Source organism: Solanum verrucosum, unplaced genomic scaffold (genome assembly GCF_900185275.1).
Source record: "Solanum verrucosum unplaced genomic scaffold, falcon-dt-bn FXZP01000138.1, whole genome shotgun sequence".
In the NCBI taxonomy this organism is placed as follows: domain Eukaryota; kingdom Viridiplantae; phylum Streptophyta; class Magnoliopsida; order Solanales; family Solanaceae; genus Solanum; species Solanum verrucosum.
Window position 1 is genome coordinate 1,342,742 of NW_026020134.1, and position 14,618 is coordinate 1,357,359.

At 36.3% G+C, this 14,618-nt stretch overlaps 2 protein-coding genes and 2 pseudogenes across 2 annotated transcripts in view; all 4 read right to left on the reverse strand.

Annotated features, from left to right (window-relative positions):
- The window catches only part of LOC125827370 (actin-75), a 130,305-nt gene extending 126,432 nt beyond the window's left edge, over positions 1 to 3,873 (reverse strand). The window contains exon 1 of the mRNA XM_049506683.1: positions 3,858 to 3,873. The gene's annotated coding sequence lies outside the window, so the exon portion shown is untranslated. The remainder of the gene's footprint in view (positions 1 to 3,857) is intronic.
- LOC125827357 (DELLA protein GAI-like) overlaps positions 1 to 14,618 on the reverse strand; it is a 56,958-nt pseudogene that overhangs the window by 8,095 nt on the left and 34,245 nt on the right.
- The window catches only part of LOC125827472 (DELLA protein GAI-like), a 37,589-nt gene that overhangs the window by 7,855 nt on the left and 15,116 nt on the right, over positions 1 to 14,618 (reverse strand). The gene's annotated exons all lie outside the window — the stretch shown is intronic.
- LOC125827359 (DELLA protein GAI-like) lies at positions 1,620 to 3,838 on the reverse strand (annotated as a pseudogene).

Here is a 14,618-nt window from a genome sequence, read left to right on the forward strand (position 1 = left end):
AATTATTTATAAAATAAGTTCGAGGGGATAATAGGACCTTAGTATAGTATAAGTGTGTCTTTGAGATTTCGGGCATAGGTTGGGGGTACTTATGCATTTTCCCTTTTGATTCGTAATATTGGTATATTTCAAATATTAGTTGATAACAATAGAATAACTAATACAAATGCAATTACTATCCCTGAGAAAATTCATAAACAACTCGAAAATAAGATTTAACTGAAAGTGATTAAATGATCAATACAGTACTAAAAAAGATACAAATAGTTTCAACTTTATTGATAAAATCAAATCATCATTTGGCTATTCATCATTTGAGATTTTTAGAGATTAATTCAAAGAGATTATTGATAAGTAGAACAGAGTTTTTGGAAATCCTGAAAGTTGTTATTATATCAATTTTGCATTCATATTTTGTGAAACTGTTGTAGAAGGTAGGAGGTTTAAGCACTACCTTCTTTGTTTAAAGTAACACAATACTTTCAAAGTTGACACACTTACGAAATAGTATCATATGCTCTTCGTGTGACATACCGATAGGTTGTATGAAAACAACGTTACTTGGTTGTTGTGTAAAGAAATCCGAAAATCGATCTTTACATGCACTCAGACACACACAAACTTTGTCCGAGTGCCAAGGGTGGTTATACTCTCCCATTCGTTTTTACTTGTGGACATTGCACGTCTCTTAAGAAAACCTTCTTTGCAGAGATAGATCATTGTCCTTGAGTTGTTGAGGGATTTAGCCAAATGTGACAAGCGATCCCTGAGACCTTCAGCTTAAATACTCTGGAAAAATAAGCATAATGAATGATGCAGAGACAAGAAGTGCCTCGTCTTCCACAGAAGGCAACACCCAATTTATAGAACAGTATCTATGATGAAGGCCTTCTGTTATTCCTAGTTTTTTCCTTTGGGAATTACAATTAATTTGCTATTCAAGCCTGGAAAAAGTTAGACAATTAAAAACAGAAAAGGTATTACAGAAAACATAAGTGATCTAAGACAAATGTTAAATAGAGAAAATAGTGTTACAACACAGACAATTATATTACAAGTTCTGAATATGACATTAAGGAGGAACATCCAGGTGCTACCCTCAACAACAACAACAAATCTAATGTAGTCCCATACACAGATCTGGGTAGGATATAGTGTACGCAAACCTTACCCCTATCTCATGGAGGTAGAGAGATTGTTTCCAAAAGATGGTGCCCTTCACTTTATCTAAGTTAATCTAGTGTAGTCCCATAAGCAAGGTCTGGGGAGGGTAGAGTGTACGCAAACATTAACCCTATCACGTGGAGGTAGAGACACTGTTTCCAAAAGACTGTGCCCTTGGCGTTATCTAAGTTAATGGCTACTGCAGAGATCCTCTTAATAACAGTGAGGTCAAAGAAAAGAACTATCTTACAAAGGTTATCAATTTGTTCTGTCAGATACATCTGAGACAATACCTGTAAACAGAAAAAGAAGAGTGACACCAGTGTGTGTGCTCTGAGTTAGTTAACATATAAAACTACGTACTGGATGATGCAGGACAGTTGCAGAGCAACCTCCTCTGAGCAGCAAGCTTTTCCAGGACAGCTGCAGGGCAACCTCAGCCATTGACAGACTCCCTAGACTTGGCTACATAGCCGCCAAGCAGAAGTGGCTATGAGAGGGAGACTATTCCAGCTCAACATAAGAGACCCATCTTTCACTTCTACTTTATATCCCTCTGCATTTGGGACTAAGGCCAATAACATGGCTGCCTGTTTGTAAGCATTTGAAGTCAGGGGAACCAGGTTGAACCCTGCCGAGTTGATCCTCACTTGCCATTGACCCAGAGTCTCATGTCTCATAATTCTCTTAGTCCCTTGGCAAGCCACCAAATTATAAATCTCTGACACCATTAGATCTAGGCACTGCTTTGCCATGACCGTGTCTAGATTGTTGGGATTAATTGATTCTGACTTCTCCAGAAAATCAAACATTGTTGAATAGTAATGCCATGCTTTGTTAATGCTGCTACTAAAGACACTCCCATTGTGATTCATTTCTCGTTCGGTGATGGTCACAATCTTGGGCTCTATCTGTTTAATTAAATCCATCACTTTCTCAATTGCTCCTGGAATGGAAAACAGATGTTGAAGCTCGAAAACAGAGTTCACAGCCACTGCTTCCTCATTACTGGGTCTAATATTCAACATCGATACTTCAAGATCAGCTAAAGTATAGGCCAGGAATCCACAGAATTCAAATTCTACACCAATTGACTCTGCAAATTGGGCGAGCTTAAAACCAACTTCCTGTAAGGGATCGCTACCATCATCAGACTTGGCTTGGCCACTAATTCCTGAGAGCCGAAAAGCTGGTGGACCGCAAGGACGCAAAGCGAGAACCTGCAAAAGTGCCGGCCATTGCAAACCTTGATTCAAGCTGAAATCAATGACATGTACTCTTTTGGAATCGGCGAAGGCCTCCAAAATGGATTGATTGGCAGTGAAGTGGGCGAAGTTGAGGAAGAGGCAGCTCTCGTAGAACCTCATATGGAAGAGTAGTTCCTTGGAATAGGATGATTTAACAATATTTTGTGGAATCAATCTGTGAATCTTATCATCGAAAGCTGTTGGAATTCTACCCTCCTGAATTCTATACAAGAACACGTAATGACTACTTGTTCCTGTTTGTTTGAAGCTTAACAATAGATAATTTCATATAACGACTTGCTCAGTACTTTATATTATTTAAAAACCTTCAAATAACACAATGATTACAAGCTATGTAACCTAAGAAATTATAAACTCTAATTCCTAACTACCCAAGACAAAAAACCCCAGGTTTTAGTCTTCAAACGTTCTTCAAGTAATTCAACTTGTCAAACGAAACTTACTTACAAACACTTAATTGTAATCAAAACTCTTGACTGCAATCGTACAATTTTTCTCTCAACTCGCAGCACTCCCAAAAATTAAAATCAAAACTCTCTCAACTCTTGATCGTGTTTTGATATTACTCTCAATGTAAGTGCGCAAACTTTCTGAAGAAAATAACCCTCTATTTATAGATCAGAATTCCAGCAAGTCCTTATTCGACTCAACTTTGTCTTTGCCGCTACAAAGCCTTGTTGACCTCAACTTGGACTCCTATTTGTACTCGACCTATTTCACAGAAACCTTACACAAAGTAGTTTTCCTACTTTATGTAGTTTTCTTTATTGATTAAGACAACTTCCTTAACCTTGAATTTTCTACTGCTATACGTGATTGACAGAATACTTTTGTATCACGTATGCACGACCTGTTCTATTTACTTTGCCATTCTTCAAAACTTAGAGGCTTTAACAAAAGCATCTGCAATATATGTCGCCAATTTCTTCATTCCTATTGTAAGTCTTCTGTTTAGTACATCCGCTGGAGTTAAGTTGTTCTCTTCGATCGCCTCAGCAAAAACCAGCAACGGATTAACAAGCTTAACGCTAGTCTCTTCGTTCACTCTCCGACTAGTGTCCAGCAATAAACCACCACGAGATTCCGATCCCGCAAGTGTTGTTGCAAAGTGCCCTGAAATCAACATTAAATATCCTAACCTCTCGCTGATCATCAATTTGCTTAATATTATTAAACCAACTGGAAGATGAACTTGATGATACAATCATTGAATCATCACCACCACCACCAGTCGATATCTGCTGCTGGCGGTCATCAACACTAGTAGAAGAGGAAGAATTAGTAATATTGTTATCTGAGATCAAACTCCGAGTCCATCCTGAGATATCAGAAGCAGCGTAGATGATTCCATTTGTATTAGAAACAAAAGAATCTTCATCTTCCATGGACATCTCTCGTGAACTCATCTTTCTTTCTTTTTTTCTTTTTTTTTTCTTTTTTTGTTGATACATTGCTGGAGTTACCTTGCTGCTTCCCTAAAATGAGTAAAGTTCTGAGTCAACTTCTTTTTTTTTCAGGTCATTTCGGAGAGATTTCCCTTTCATTTCATACGTGTAAAGAACAACACTCAACTTTGTACTCACTCCATCAATTTTTTATTGGTTTATTATTTCAAAAATAAATATAAATATTTGTTTTTGCAGATCATTTTTAATATACTAGTTTTTGGGAACGTGCACGTTTGTCCCTTGTAATTACTACAAGATTTCTATATAATTATTAATAGAAAACATGCGCGTATTTCACGCTACTTAGTATATATATTTATAAATGATTTAAATACAATTACAATATCTATAAATAGTTATTCATAAAATTAAGTAATCAAAAGAGACGGAGTGTAACACCAAATTAAAGCTTAACATCAAAGGGACAATTTGACAATCATATCAAATAGTTTTAAGAAATTGTATCATTTTTTTTTTTGGGGGGGGGGGGGGGGGTTAAATTGCTGGAGTTACCCTGCTGCTTCCTTCATATAAGTGAGGTTGTGAAATAGTCAACTTATTTTATCTTTTTAGTCATTTTGGAGAGATTTCGCTTTCATTTCATAGTTCGCGTAAAGAACACCACTCAAAGTAGAGGATCGATCAAACTTTGTACACTCTCTGCTCACCTTTTGATTGGTCATTAATAATTATTATTTATTACTCCTTCCGTCCAATTTTATGTAAGATAGTTTGATTCCACACAGAGTTTAAGAAAAAAAGGAAGATTATTAAAATTTGTGATCTAAAATGAATGATAGAAATTTATGTAACTATATATCATTTTATTAAAGGTAAAATAGATATTTTAAAGTTAAATTGTTATTTAATATAGAAATATGTCATTCTGACTAAAAAAATAAGTCATATACATTGAGATAGGTATAATATTTATTTTTTTATTAAGAGACATGAATGAAAGTAAGTATTTATTTAATAAAACAATAACTCTAGTCAACAAATGATCGTGATCCAAACAATAGACGAGTCCCATTTGGACATATATTGCTTTAAAAAAAATAAATTGAAGACGTGTTTCAAATTTGACTAGTTTTCAAGTGAACCATTTTTTTCCACTCACATTTTTTTTTATATTTATTTTCAAATATTATATTATACTTTCTATTTGCAAACACCTACTAACGACATAGATTGGACATTAATTCTACACCGTATAATTTTCTTGGCAATGGTCGATTACTTTTTTTTTTTTTTTCTACCAATCAAGCCTTGATTCGATGGTTACTAAAATAAAAGATTGTTGGGTATATAACAAGAGTTAATGGGAAATGGAGGGAAGAAGAAAAGAGAGGAACTTGAAAAGTTCTCTTATGTTTTAGTAAAAGGACATTTCTTCCTCATTGGTGGAGGAAAGAAGAATAGAAGTGTTTAAATAGAGAAACACTTCTATTAGTTATTAAAAGCTAAGGTTTGGAAAGAGGGACCCCCTCGCGCCATCGTCGCTCGCTCGGCTTCGGTTTTGACTTTGGAAAATGATCGAGAGATTATTTTTTGGACAAAGTTTGTTTTAATTATTTAATTAATTAATTAGATTAAATTAAATGGACAAAACGTTTCAATTATTTAGTTAATTAACCGAAATGTTCCGACCTGACTAGTTTTATTTAAAACACTTTCCCGTTTTAATTTGAATTTCCCGCCGTTGGAGATGACTGTTCTGAAAGGTTGCCACTTTCCAGAACAGCCATGACCGTTTGAAAGGTTGCAAACTTTCTGGAATGGTCGTGTAGTTTCTGAAAGGTTGCAACCTTTCGGAACCAATGCTTCTTGGCTATAAATACCACTGATTATATTCTTCAGATTTTTTCAAAAATTCTGATTTCTTCTTCTTCTTCTGCACAAATATTTTTTGTGTACTTTACTGTTGTTGAGTGGCTCGCTAACACCAGAGTTTTTGGTATCAATACACTGGTGATTTAGATCACTCTATCCTAGGAGGACATATTCCAAATCAAACCTCGAATACTAGAGGGGAATAATTACCTTAAGGGGACACTGTGCATTCAGTGGGCTTGATCTTCTTCCTATTCTGTTTTTTCAGATTCTGGTACGTTGTTACAGATTTTAGTTTTGTTAATTAATTTTTGTTCTTCACTGGTTCATTGAAAACTTTGGTAACTTCGTGTTTCTGTAAAGTTTCTAGTAATCAGTGCTACTGTTTTAAAAAAATATTGGAAAAAATCTTAAGGAAAGTATTATTTTTTAAAATTTGTGTTTTTTGGTGGAGACAAAAACCATCGTGGTTTTAGACTCCTATTAAGTTTGCAATTTAATTTATTGCTTACTGATTCATTTGTATCAATTTCTGTTTTTTATAGATTTTGAAATGGCAAATGATAATGTCACGGTGGTTGTTGCTGCACCAACTCGAACTGTTGTACCACCAGCAGAGAAATCGGGAAAAGTCTCTGGTGTGAATTTCAAAGGATGGCAGCAATGGGTATTTTTCTGGCTTACCACTCTTGATCTGCAGAAATTTACCAATGAAGAAACTCTAGCGCCTGCTGCTAAAATGCTAGACAGAGAAAAATTCATGATTATTGAAGCATGGAAACATGCAAGCTTCCTATGTAAGGGCTACATTCTGAGTGCTTTAGAGGATGACTTATATAATGTCTATAGTGTAATGACAACTTCGAAAGAATTGTGGGATGCACTTGAGAAGAAATATAAGACAGAAGATGCATGCTTGAAAAAGTTTGTGGTCTCAAAGTTTTTAGACTATAAAATAGTAGATAGTAAAACTGTTGGATCACAAGCGCAGGAACTTCAACTTATTTTTCATGATCTGATTGCTGATGATATGGTAGTAAATGAAGCTTTCAAGTGGCTGCAATGATCGAGAAGCTACCTCCTTCATGGAACGACTTCAAAAATTATCTAAAGCACAAACGTAAGTAAATGAAGCTTGGAGATCTTGTGATTCGGCTCAAGATTGAGGAAGATAACAAAACCGCCCAAAAGAAGTCTCGTAAGAGTTCGACAATAATTGGAGTTAATATTGTTGAAGAAACTTCTACCAAAGGTAAGAAGAGAAAAAACTCTAATGGACAGAAGTCAGAACAAGCCAAAAAGAAATTCAAAGGCAATTGTTACAACTGTGGTAAGGCTGGTCACAAGTCTTCTGACTATCGTGCTCCAAAAAAGGATAAAGACAAAGACAAAGGCAAAAGTCAAGCAAACATCGTGGAAGAGATAGAAGATGCAGATGACCTCTGTGCAATGATCTCGGAGTGCAACTTAGTTGGAAATCCCAAGGAGTGGTTTCTCGACTCAGGTGCCACTCGACATATTTTCTCTACGAAAGAAGCCTTTGCAACGTACATTTCTACTGAGTTCGATGAAGATTTGTTCATGGGGAACACAACAACAGCAAGGATTGCAGGAACTGGGAAAGTAATGTTGAAAATGACATCCAGCAAGGTGTTGACTTTGAACAACGTTCTGCACGTTCCTACTATTAGGAATAATTTAGTTTCTGCTGCATTGCTCGTTAATAGCGGGTTTAAGTGTGTCCTAGTTAGTGAAAAAGTTGTAATAAGTAAGAATGCGATGTTCTTAGGAAAGGGCTACCTCACTGAGGGTCTCTTCAAACTGAATGTAATGGTTGTTGACAGTATTAATAACAATTTTGCTTATTTTTACTTATTGGAGTCAAATGATTTATGGCATACCCGTTTGGGACATGTAAATTACAAAGCCTTACGAAAATTGATTACTTTAGAAGTATTGCCTGATTTCAAATGTGATAAATCAAAATGTGAAATTTGTGTGGAAAGTAAGTTTGTTAAACTTCATTATAAGTCTGTTGACAGGAATTCAAAACCTTTAGACTTAATTCACACAGATATATGCGATATGAAGTCAATTCCATCTCGCGGTGGGAAAAAAGTATTTTATAACTTTTATTGACAATTGCACTCGATTCTGTTATGTATATTTGCTTAATAGTAAGGATGAAACAATTGATGTATTTAAGCAATACAAAAATAAAATGGAAAATCAATTGAATCTAAAGATCAAAATGATTCGAAGTGATAGGGGTAGAGAATACGAATCTTCTTTTGCAGAGATAGTTTGGAATATGGTATTATTCATCAAACTACTGCACCATATACACCACAGTCAAATGGTTTGGCGGAACGGAAGAATAGAACATTAAAGGAAATGATAAATGCCTTGATAATCAGTTCTGGTTCACCGCGAAACCTGTGGGGGGAAGCCATCCTTACGGCTAACAAGATGTTCAATAGGGTACCCCATAGCAAAACGTAATTGATTCCATATGAGTTATGGAAAGAAAGGAAACCCAACTTGAAATATTTCAAAGTGTAGGGGTGTCTAGCCAAGGTATAGGTTCCTTTACCCAAGAGGGTGAAAATTGGACTCAAAACAGTGGATTGTGTATTTATTGGATATGTTGTGAACCGAGGTTCACAAATCTGATAATCCTGAAATTCATGTGAATACGGTAATTGAGTCAGATAACGCTGAGTTCTTTGAACACATTTTTCCGTATAAAATTGAATGTGAGTCGACAAGTGAAAGACCTAAACGACCACGAGAAGAATCAACGAAAAATACACTACCTAATAAGGATCCTAGGCATAGTAATCGCCAATTGAAATCCGCTTCTTTCAGACCAGATTTTGTGCCATTCTTGCTTGAAAATGAGCCTCAAACATTTAAAGCAACTATGTCTTCGTCTGAGTCAATCTATTGGAAAGAAGCAGGATATAGTGAGATCGAATCAATTTTAAGTAATCATACTTAGGAATTGGCTGATCTTTCTCCAGAAAATAAACCTTTAGGATCAAAGTGGATCTTTAAAAGGAAAATGAAAGTTGATGGGACTATTGACAAATATAAGGCTAGACTTGTAGTCAAAGGATACAGACAAAAGTAAGGTCTGGACTACTTTGATACATACTCTCCAGTAACAAGGATAACATCAATTAGGATGTTAATAACACTAGCGACAGTGCATGATCTTAAAATCCACCAGATGGATATAAAAACAGCCTTCTTAAATGGAGAGTTGGAGGAAGAAATTTACATGGAACAACCTAAAGGGTTTATAGTTCCTGGTAAAGAAAAGAAAGTGTGCAGGCTTGTGAAGTCACTTTATGAGCTCAAGCAAGCACGCAAACAATGACATGCTAAATTTGACCAAACAATGTTGGCAAATGGATTCAAGATTAACGAATGTGATAAGTGTGTCTACATTAAAAATGTTTCGAATCATGAAGTCATTGTTTGTCTGTATGTTGATGACATGTTAATAATGAGTAAAGATATTGACGATATAAATGTTACTAAGCGCATGATGTCCAGCAAGTTCGATATGACAGACTTAAGAGCTGTTGATTTGATCTTAGGGATCAGGATTCTCAAAACTACTCAGGGACTAGTATTATCTCAATCTTATTATATTGAAAGAGTATTGGATAAGTTCATGTACTTGAATTTCAATGTTATCAAAACTCCAATTGATTTAAGCTTTACATTTCAAAAGAATGAAGGTAAAAGTGACTCTCAATTGAAATATGCCAGAGTGTTAGAAAGTTTGATGTATATTATGAATTGTACGCGAACAGATATAGCATGTGTTATTAGCAAACTAAGTCGGTTCACTAGTAATCCTAATCAAACTCAATGGATGGCAATGAAACGTGTGTTGGGGTATCTAAAACATACACAACACTATGATTTGCATTATAATAAATATCCTGCCATGATTGAAGGAAATAGTGATGCAAATTGGATCACCGGATCAAATGAAGTAAAATCTACAAGTGGTTATGTGCTTACACTTGGTAGAGGAGCAGTCTCTTGGAAATCGTCCAAACAGACATGTATCGCTCGCTCTATAATGGAATCTGAATTTATTGCTTTAAATAAGGCCGGTGAAGAAGTTGAATGGCTCTGGAATTTCTTAGAGGATATTTCATTCTGGCCTAAACCTGTGGGACCTATTTGCGTACATTGTGATAGTCAAGCAACAATAGGTAGGGCAGGGAGCATCATGTACAACGGGAAGTCTCGTCATATACGACAGAGACATAATACCGTAAGACAGTTGCTCTCTAGTGGAATTATCACAATTGACTATGTGAAGTCAAGCGATAATGTGTCAGATCCACTAACGAAAGGCCTAGTAAGAGAGGCAGTTGAAAGATCATCTAAGGGAATGAGTTTACGGCTTAGGACAAGTCATCATGGCGGTAACTCTATCTAACAGACTGGAGATCCCAAGAGTTAGATTCATGGAGAAAAACAAAGTTGTGACTAACGGTTCGACATTGTCAATCAACTCAATCCATTCTCATGATGAAGACAATGTTCAAATGTTCAGGAACAAGGTTAAAACATTAAGGCTTGTTAATGAAGTTAATAAAGCTTAAAGTTTTTAATGATTTGCTAAGTTTAGCAGATTTGACCAAATAGTGTATCTACGAGATGACACGGTTAGAAATCACCTATGTGAGTGTGAAGTGTAAGCCGCTTCAAAGAGAATTTTTTGTCAAAAGCCTATTCTCTATACATTGATGAAACCAGGAGGTGTTCATGGCTGAAACGAACACAACCGTAAGAACCATAAATGGTAAATGGTTAATTGTGTGACATATAGTTGTCTAGGTATACACTAAAGTTCGACGGTTCAAAGATATCGCATCTACCAATTAACCGGGTATATCAGACATATGTTCACTACGGAAAGTCCAAGGGGAAACTACTTATCCAGATGCAATTGATCCTTTCTTGTAAAGTACACACTCGTCTGTGCATTCCTTATGTTATAACCATTCCCCATTCATGTGGCGGATTGTTGGGTATATAGCAAGAGTTAATGGAAAATAGAGGGAAGATGAAAAGAGAGGAACTTGAAAAGTTCTCTTATGCTTTAGTAAAAAGGCATTTCTCCCTCATTGGTGGTGGAAAGAAAAATAGAAGTGTTTAAATATAGAAACACTTCTATTAATTGTTAACAGGGTTGGAAAGAGGGAACCCCCCTCGCGTCGTCATCGTCGCTCGCTCGGCTCGGCTTTGTCTTTGGAAAATGATCGATCGAGAGAGTTTGTTTTAATTATTTAATTAATTAAATTAAATTAAATGGCCAAAACATTTCAATTATTTAGTTAATTAACCGAAACGTTCCGACCCGACTCGGATCTGCGTGACCCATTTTATTGAAAATACTTTCCCGTTTTAATTTGAATTCCCCGCCGTTGGAGGTGATTGTTCTGAAAGGTTGCAACTTTCTAGAGTAGCCATGACCGTTTGAAAGGTTTCAAACTTTCTGGAATGGTCGTGTGGTTTCGGAAAGGTTGCAACCTTTCGGAACCAGTGCTTCTTGGCTATAAATACCACTGATTCTTCAAATTTTTTACTTACGAAAAATTCTGATTTCTTCTTCTTCTTATGCACAAATATTTTATCATGTACTTTACTGCCGTTGAGTGGCTCGCTGACACCAGAGTTTTGGGTATCAATACACTGGTGATTGAGATCACTCTATCTTGGGAGGACATATTCCAAATCAAACCTCGAATACTAAAGGGGGATAATTTCCTTAAGGGGACACTATGCATTCAGTGGGCTTGATCTTCTTCCTATTCTGTTTTTTCAGATTCTGGTACGTTTTTATAGATTTTAGTTTTGTTAATTAATTTTTGTTCTTCACTGATTCATTGGAAACTTTGGTAACTTCGTGTTTCTGCAAAGTTTCTGGTAATCAGTGCTACTGTTTTAAACACAGATTGGCAACAAAGATAAATTTCAATTTTGTGTGTTGGATCTGACCTATTGAATGTTGGTCATGACTCTATATTTGGATAGTGGCGAAATGGTCTGGAAATTTACTATATTGGATTATTTATATGTTTTGGAAATTCTCTCAACGAATCATGTTTCAACAATTACAGAAAATTTCGGTCAGGTCTGCGGTCTGCCTACACTGTGGCCTCAGCTAGAACTGTGACAGAAACTTACACACATCTCGACTATTCCATGACTAAATACCTAATAGAATAGTGGTAGATGAGAGTTAACCCTTAAATGCTAACCTATATACGCGATTGACATACCAAATTTGCAAATGTAACTTCAAACTAAGGAGCTTTCATCTTGAAAAAAGCAGTAGCCTACACTTGAATAAGCACCAAGATTCATGAAACTAAAGAGTCATGTTTCTTTATGTTAGTTTACTAATGTGTTAAATGTATATAGAATTTTAGTTTTTTTCTCTCTTTTTTGTTCTCAATTGATCTTGTAATGACTGTGAAAACGTCTATTAAATTTTAGTTGAACCTTTTCATGTGTAACAAGTAAGGTAGTTTAACGTTTCACTTATAGTAGTTGTCGACAATCTTAGTCCCAAACCTATGAATGAGGGAAGCAAATTAATGATCTTCTTTATGTTTCTCAATTATGGATTTTTGTGTAAGAAGTCTCTTGGGCTCCTTCTCTAGTACCACTGCTATATGTGAGGGGCATCCCTTCTTCACAAGGGATAGATCATTGTCCTTGCGTTGTTAAGGGACTCAGCCAAATGTGACAAGAGATCCTATAGAGAATAATAGAAAAAAAGTATAATCGAGAAACCTTCAACTAGCCCAAGATTATTAACTAGAATTGGAAGATTCAACTACAGAAGAGGAAACTAAAAAAGAGAATGAGAATTTTGATGGAGAACTTTGTTAGGAAAGAAGACTCTTGAATTTTGAATCGACCTTGGGTTGAATACAAATAACGAATGCCACACCCCTATTTATAGTTGCGTAGGGCTGATTCTAGATATTGAAAAATCTAGAATATTCCATCTTCTTCTACGAATATCTAGACTTTTCCTAGTTTTTCCTTTGAGAATTACAATTAATTTGTTATTCAAGCCTAGAAAAAATTTAGACAATTGTAAACAGAAAATATATTGCAGATAACATGAGTCATCTAGGACAAAACTTTTGTATAGAAAATAGTGTCACAACACACACAATAATATTACAAATTCTGGATATGACATTAAGGAGGAACATTCAGGTGCTACCCACAACAACAACAACAACAAATCTAGTGTAGTACCATAAGCAGGGTGGGATAGAGTGTACACAAACCTTACCCCTATCTCGTGGAGGTAAAGAGACTGTTTCCAAAAGACTATACCCTTCGCGTTATCAAATTTAATGGCTACTGCAGAGATTCTCTCAATAACAGTGAGGTTGAAGAAAAGAACCATCTTACAAATGTTATCAATTTGGACTGTCTTTAGATCTAAAACGGTATCTGTAAAAAGTAAAAGAAGAGTAACATATAAAACTACGTATTGGATGATGTAGGACAACTACAAAGAAACCTCCTCAGAGTAGCAGGATTTTCCAGGACAGCTGCAGAGCAACCTCACCCATTGACTAATCCCTAAACTTGGCGACATAGTCGCGCCAAGCAGATGTGGTGATAAGCGGGCGACTATGCCAACTCTACATAAGACACCCATCTTTCTCTTCTACTCTGTATCTTTTTCCATTTGTGTACAAGGTCAATAACGTGTTTGTGTGTCTGTACGTATTTGAACCCAAGGAAACCAGGTTGAACCCTGCAGAGTTAAACCTTACTCGCCATTGACCAAATGTCTCATGTCTCACAACTCGCTTAGTCCCTTCACAAGCCACCAAATTATATATCTCTCTCCCTAGGTGTTGTGCCGCAATCTCCAAGTCTATAGTGCTGGGCTTAGTCCCCTCGGAGTTCTCCAGCAAATCAAACATTGTTGAATAGTAATGCCATGCTTCCTTAATCCTGTTCATAAAGACACTCTCATTGTGATTCACTTCATGTTTGGAAATGGTCACATTCTTTGGGTCTATTTGTTTTATCAAATCCAGCACTTTCTCAATTGCTCCTGGAATGGAAAAAATATGGTGAAGCTTGAAAACAGAGTTCACAGCCACTGATTCTACATTTCTTGGTCTAATATTCAACATTGGTGAATCAAGATCAGCTAAAGTATGGACCACTAATCCACGAAACTCAAATTCTACACCCATTGACTCTGCAAGTTGGGCGAGCTTCCCACCAACTTCTTGTAAGGCATCGGTAGTGTCATCAGGCTGAGAGTGGCCACCAATTCCTGTGAGCCAAAAAACCGGTTGACCACCAGGACACAAAGTGAGAGCCTGCAAAAATGTCGGCCATTGCGAACCTTGATTCAAGCTGAAATCAATTACATGTACTCTCTTGGAATCAGCGCAGGCGTTCAAAATGGATTGATTGGCAGTGAAGTGAGCGAATTTGAGTAAGGGGCAACTCTCGTAGAAGCTCATATGCAAGAGTTGGTTCGTGGAATAGGATGATTCAACAATATCTTGTGGAATCAATCTGTGAATCTTATGATACAAAGCTCCTGCAAAATAAGCCGACACTCTTTTCATTGCTCCTCCAATTTGTGAAACGGTTGGTCTTTCGATGTCACTGATTAGTACAAACAGACACTGATTAGTACATCCGCTAGACTTAGGTTATTCTATTGGATCGCCTCGGCACAAGCCATCAACGTATTGACAAGCCTAACATTAGTCTCTCCATCATTGTCCAATCAGTATCCGGCAATAAACCACATAGAACAAACTTCAACCCAAATAACAAAACAGTAGCAACACTTAAATTGATTACTCAAGAAAAA